This window comes from Agrilus planipennis, unplaced genomic scaffold (assembly GCF_000699045.2).
Source record: "Agrilus planipennis isolate EAB-ADULT unplaced genomic scaffold, Apla_2.0 scaffold206, whole genome shotgun sequence".
NCBI lineage: Eukaryota > Metazoa > Arthropoda > Insecta > Coleoptera > Buprestidae > Agrilus > Agrilus planipennis.
Genome location: NW_020438979.1, coordinates 244,105 through 250,581, shown reverse-complemented (window position 1 = coordinate 250,581; position 6,477 = coordinate 244,105). Strand labels below are relative to the sequence as shown.

Genomic DNA, 6,477 nt, shown 5'->3' with positions numbered 1-6,477 from the left:
TGAAAGAGTTTTTTTTTTATGCAAATAAGTAATTGCTTTGTTTATAGAGTTGAAATACTGCCTGTGGAAGTTTTTTGCAATATACCTAATAAAAAATATAATAATATCAACGGATCTCGTTTAAAAATAGAATAGCGGTAAATAATCGGATGTTTGGTTTTTGTTTGAAATCAAAGACCTCCAAATTCCCAAAACGGAATCTGTTCAGTTATTGTTTATCGAAAAATTTATTTCTAGAGATGATTGTCAGTTACAATCCTTGAACAGTTAAAGGTTCAAGTCAAATAAATGGTAATAATTACTAAGTAATTTGCAATGTTTTGTACATTTCCTATTAGAAAATTGAAAAAGTTTAAAGTACCAAACACAGCGGCAGGCGAAAGGTCGGATAACCCCATCGAAGGAGGAGAAATAACCCTACATCAAGGCAATTAAGTCCGATTGATTGAACATTCACCGAGCGGCATGGCCTAGAGGTCTAGATCATTGCTTAGCAGTCGGGAGGACGCGAGTTCGTTTCCAGGTCCGTCTGCCTTAGTCCAAGTTTTTCTGTGGTTTCCTTCCTTAGATCACTTAGGCAAACGCTGGGGCAGTAATATTCCACAGATAATCTTTCACTCTCTTCTGTCTTCATTTTGTCCGTCTCATCTTTCTCACCCGAGCCATCACTTACCCATTCCCACGATTCCTGAAAGGAGGTTGAAGAGGGCCTTCCGCTTTATCTTCCGGGGGGACAGCCCGCCCACCAGCATTAGTAGCTGGTGTGAATGAAACACCCAAAAGCTTTTTTCTTTGAACATGCACCTTTACTTCTTTCTATCATGAGTCAATCTCCACATTTTTTAGAAACTTGAGCAACCAACATCTCCAATAACTATTTGTAAACAGTAATCTGCCTGGGTCTATCTATACACTTTAAAACTCCTGTTTCTATTTCTAATATATCTCTAAGTGGTCCTTTATGTTTATGCTTGACAAGGTGTCCCATTAATCTGCCTCGTCTATTTCTAATTTTCTGATTTAAATGACGCCCTCTATCATTATTACTTTCTAATGCTTATTCTTGTCCAACCTTTTCTACCCACAGTATTTTTAACAACCTCCTATAATATCACAATTGAAATGCTGTTTCAGCAGGACCCACCTTCCAAGTCTCATCCCCCGTACGGAGCCATGCTCCAAACATAGACCTTTAGTCTTTTCTTAAGTTCCTTCTACTTTATGGTCTCCTATTTTTATATTTGTTCTAACTCTACCTTTACATCTCTTACATATCGATGTTTCTGTTCAATTGTTATTTTTATTTATGTCATCTGTTCTATCCACACGGTTTATATTTATTTATTATTATTAAAAAGCTAACTCTAACGCTTCTTTGCTAGATGTTAACACTGTTATATCATCAGCAAATTTAAGCATGCTCATCTTTTAATTCAATTACTCGCAATTTCAATATAAAAATTTAAAAATTAGTTAATAGTTATAAACTGCATCTCTAAATCTCATCCGTACATCCTTAATTGTTTGTAACATCATCTCCTATTCGACATCGTCAAAACTTTCTTCTAGATCTACGAATCCTATGTATACGCTTTTGTTTTATTGTTTTCTTAAGTGATATCCTTAAAGCTAAGATGACCTTATGCGTTCCCCTGTTCCTTCTAAACCCGAATTGGTTATCCCCCAAAATTTCCTTCGCCCCGATTTTTCATCCTTTTCTGTATAATTGTAAAGATTTTCGACGCATGAAAAGTTAAGCTAATTGTTCGAAAATTGTGGCAACTTTCCGGGTCTCTCTTTTTATGTATATATATATATAACCTTATTCCTTTTGCAATTATCCCATTTCGTGACAAACGATCTCTAAACTTTTTGGTGCCTTACTATTCCTTAAAATTTTCAGTACTAGTTCAAATTCTTCTCTATTTCCGATGATATCCTCGGAAGTAGTCCGCACCCAGACATCCGAGTGGGAGACTAGTTTATGTCCGGAATGCTGTACCCCAGTGAAATTTCGGTGGGTTGTCCTATGAATATCATAAAGTGGTGGATTCCCATTGTCTTCCATATCGCAGCGACATTCATCACAGTCTCTGCCACCATCAGTCCTGAAAGAACTGCCACCTTCTTCCAAGAATATTTTTCACTTTTACTTTTCACTAATTGCAAGTACACTTCGATTACGGTTGAAAAAATGGTCTGACTTTTTAAATCATCAAAACGTGCATGCTGATCATCTACTCGTTCTTAAAAAATAGATTCAATGAACGCCGCCACTGGATTTTACTATAATAGGTACCTAGTTTTATTTTGGTTTGGGATAGATTTTAGCGAACCTTCACATAACGAGATTGAAGGTTTTAACAATTACATTTAGGTTTTCTTATTAATTTCTACTTTATTTGACCTAACCCTGTCTCTCTGTCTGTCGACCAAATTACTGTTTTAGAAGATTAATCACCTCGAAATATACTCATTGAAACAGTACTCTTTTTGCGCCTTGCACACTAGAAAAACATTGTTCTAGGTTGCTTAAGGTCAAGGCTCATTAACAAAATCATAACTATTGAAAGATTTAGCAAGGGTATAATACTATAATATTTGTGTACATACATGTGCATATGTATGAGTGCGTTGGAGTTGCGGGGCATTATTTTCAGAGGTCACAGCTGACTTAATATAATGTCAATATAACTATTAACGGTTTCAATGGTTTTGTTTGTTTTAGGAATTCGAACGGAACTAAAATAAAGATAAACAATCGGGAATTGACGAAATTTCATGTAACTTTTGTGTCAAATTTTATATAGGAACAACCGGAAGGAATTTTTAATTAAGAATATATGAACATAAAAATCCTTTTTTAACAATAAAATTGAGGTATTATGTATGTGGGTATTAAATTTTCCGAATTCAAAATATAAAACAACGCAAAATTAATCTCTCTAGGGCTACAGTTGAATGAAAAATTTTGATGTATTGCGTTCACAAATTTATTGTTCTGTTTAGGTATTATTGACATCAATTAAATCAATACAATGTTACACCGTAGCATGCGCTAAATTTTTAAATTAACATAACAACTAGCTAATTAAAATAATGCAAATAATTAAAGCTAGTAATACTATCTTCATTTGTTTAAAACATTGTGATTGTTATATACTTTTGTTGAAAACCCTACCACAAACACACAACACTGTAAGGATTGCACACGTGTGCCTAGTAGATTGAATCTTTTACGTAATTTTAGAAATGAAAATGATATGGTAACATAACAAATACTCTTGTTCATTAGCATGTAATTGAAAAATAAATTATTAATTGTTGTTACATTTTAATTAACTGAACCTTGAATTTAGACTGAGAGGTAAATAATAATTAAAACATTAAAAGTGAAATTAGATCTCCTTTTTTCTCAATATGTTATGTCTATGTTATCGCTTCCAATAGATTAGAAATTCTCTCAAAAGTTTAATCTTATTTTAAAACAATATTGTTGAGATAATAAATATATTTAGTGAAATAATCCTGAGATTTTAATATTAATGTGAAAATTTATTTAATTTTTATACACTACAAATAACCTTAGGTAAATGTCTAAATGATGGCCCCTTCGGGGATCGAAAGGGGAGGTCTCCCCCACCACTGTACCATAAAAAGTTCGTGGCGGTCTCACCCCCATAAAAAGTTGTGGGGGTTAGATGGGTTGGAGGTAGGGGGGATCGAATGAGGGTAGGGGGGATCGGAAGAGGGTGGTCACCTGAGTAAAACCACATAAAAATTTGCGGCGGTCTCAGCCCCGTAAAAAGTTATGGGGGTTGAAAGTTGATTATTTTGACAATTTTCATACACTATAATTCAAATAATATTCAATAAAAAAAAATATTTTCAAGCGGGTGGAGGTGGGGGACCGAAAGAGGGTGGTCACTTGAACAATACCCGATAACCTAACCTAACCTACCCTATTGATTTAAATAATGTTTTATATAACTTTCTCAATATTTTTATGTATTTTTCCATCAGTTTTACCTTTGAACATTGTTTAAGAATGACTATATAAATATTTACATGCCTAGAAATGTATAAAAATTGACATATTTATTAACTTTGAACCCCCATAACTTTCTAAACCTTTATCTAACCTTAAATTAATGACGAAAAATTGTTGCTGCTGGCACTCGCCGGGAATCGAACCCTCGAACTTGGGTTTCACGAATCAATGTCTTGATCACTATACTACGAAAAGTTGCAGCAGCATTAAATCTAACTAATGTATATAATGTACATATTAACATCACATAAAATTTTATATAAAAGTATGTTTCGTAGTTCTAGCTGTTATCATTTCTCGTAGCTTCGCGATAAGAACATTGACGCGTAAAGTCAACGTTCCGGGGTTTCATTCCCGGCGAGGGTGTGACAGCAACAAATTTTTTTTTCTCTTTAATTGATGGTAATTTGTAGTGGATAAAAATTAAATGAAGAAACAGATGAGCTTCTACCTCATTGCTAGATCATTAGAATGGGAAATTGATTCCATGGCGTAGAATCTTTCGTCGTGGCTCGTCATTCATATCAACTAATCAAGTAATAGCTAGAAAGAATTCTTGGTTTTAATAATTAATTCATATTTACGTATTACATCTAGAAATAAACAGATGGAAAATTTCAGGACGTCACATGGGCGGTGACGGAATAGTTTAAGTTTTATCTCTGAAAATATCGCGCATATAAAATCAATAATGTTACACAACGTATTTCGATTTGTATTGATTGGAAGATACGCCTGAAGAAGGAAACAAAATTTTTCTAAAGACACTTCCTCATACGATTCTAAAACGTTCCATTGAAAATAAGAAAATACTATACAAGACTATAATTTAGCATAAATTTGGGAAGAATATAAAAAAAATGCTTATTTTTACAGTCAAACCTGGGTAAGCGAGAATTCAAGGTACCTGAATATTATCCTCACTCATAGAGTTTTCTAATTTATAGAGGTTAATAAAAATCGAACATAAACATGGTGCTAAAGCGTTAAGAATTAGGTAATACATAAGTATATACACATTTGGCTAAAAATAGGTCTCTAATATAAAATTTCAGAAATCATTTTAAATCAGTATAATATCATGCTAAGACCGAACTTACGAGAAATATTATCTCTCTTACGGTCATATTTATACATACAATTAACCGTCAATAGCTAGTTGACGACTCACTATATTNACTTCCATTTTGCACTATTCAACTTGTCGCACTGACTGATTTTCTTTAAAAACGAATGACACTGTATTAGATATATATTTTTATTACTTTTGCGGCGCCGCAACAAAACCGCAAAAATACCAACAAGTGTGCAGCAAACTTTGCGGTGCCGCTGCGGGCCCGCGGCGGCAAACTGTCGCAAGTGTGCACCGGCACTTACTTCTCTACGTTACAGCCCCATCTCTACAACTGCCCGTTGCTCTTTATACAAACTGTAAGTATCACTCTTCTATCTCTGTAACTCATCCCTACATTTTTAAGTATATTGTCTTATCCCATTTAATATTGTCAAAAGCTTTTTCTAAATCTACACATCCTATGTACGCACTCTTTCTTTTTTCTATGGTTTTTTCTATTGTTACCCATAAAGCTAGAATGGCCTTCCACGTTCCTTTATTTCTTTTAAACCCAAATTAATCTTCTCGTAATAGTTCTTTTTTCCATCCTCCTCTGTACAATTCTAGTTAAGATTTTTGACGCATGGGAAGTTAAGCTAATTGTTCTAAATGTCTTCCACCTATCCGCGCTTCCCGTTAATAATCCTCTGGAACATTCCCCGTCTCGTAAACATGACTAACTAGCTTAAACATACTATCTCTAACCTCTTGTCCTGCATCCTACCCCTGACCCCTTATTATTCTTTAATTCTTTTAATGCTACATCGAACTCTTCTCTCATTATGGGATAACTTAACTCATCTCCACACTATCTTCCTTCTCTAATATATCTCCTAACTCAGGGCCTGCGTAGAGGTTCTTTAAGTATTCTTTCCACCTGTCTGCCTTTTACTCATTTTCTATCAAAATGAGCCCTGCCTCGTTTCTTATATTATTACTACTGTACCCTAAATGTCTAAAATTCCTTTTAATTATATCACACACCTCTTGTCCTGCATGTTCTAGAATTTCCCCCTGTATCCCATTTACACCTGGCGCCTTATTATTTGAAAACCGGCGAAAAAATATACACATTTTTCGAATATACTAAGTACGTTTCATTTATTCCACGAAGTCATTATGCGTATGACTTCATTACCAATTTTATGTTCGCTAACCAAAAACCTTGAAATGAGCAAAATATGCAATGGGTCAGTAAAAATTCCATTTTTTGAGTTATTATAATAATTCATAAGTTTAATTTATATTTCAAGTGTTTGTGAGATGGAAATCCATTAGTGTATATTTTTTATGCATATTAGAATCTACAAAA

At 34.0% G+C, this 6,477-nt stretch overlaps 1 long non-coding RNA gene across 1 annotated transcript in view; it reads right to left on the bottom strand.

Annotated features, from left to right (window-relative positions):
* LOC112904728 overlaps positions 1-5,368 on the bottom strand; it is a 14,014-nt gene extending 8,646 nt beyond the window's left edge. Inside the window, exons 1-2 of the long non-coding RNA XR_003231312.1 lie at positions 5,232-5,368; positions 1,098-1,100 (exon numbers count right to left, since the gene is read on the bottom strand). This is a non-coding gene — a long non-coding RNA (uncharacterized LOC112904728). The remainder of the gene's footprint in view (positions 1-1,097; positions 1,101-5,231) is intronic.
* Between the last annotated feature and the right edge of the window lie 1,109 nt (positions 5,369-6,477).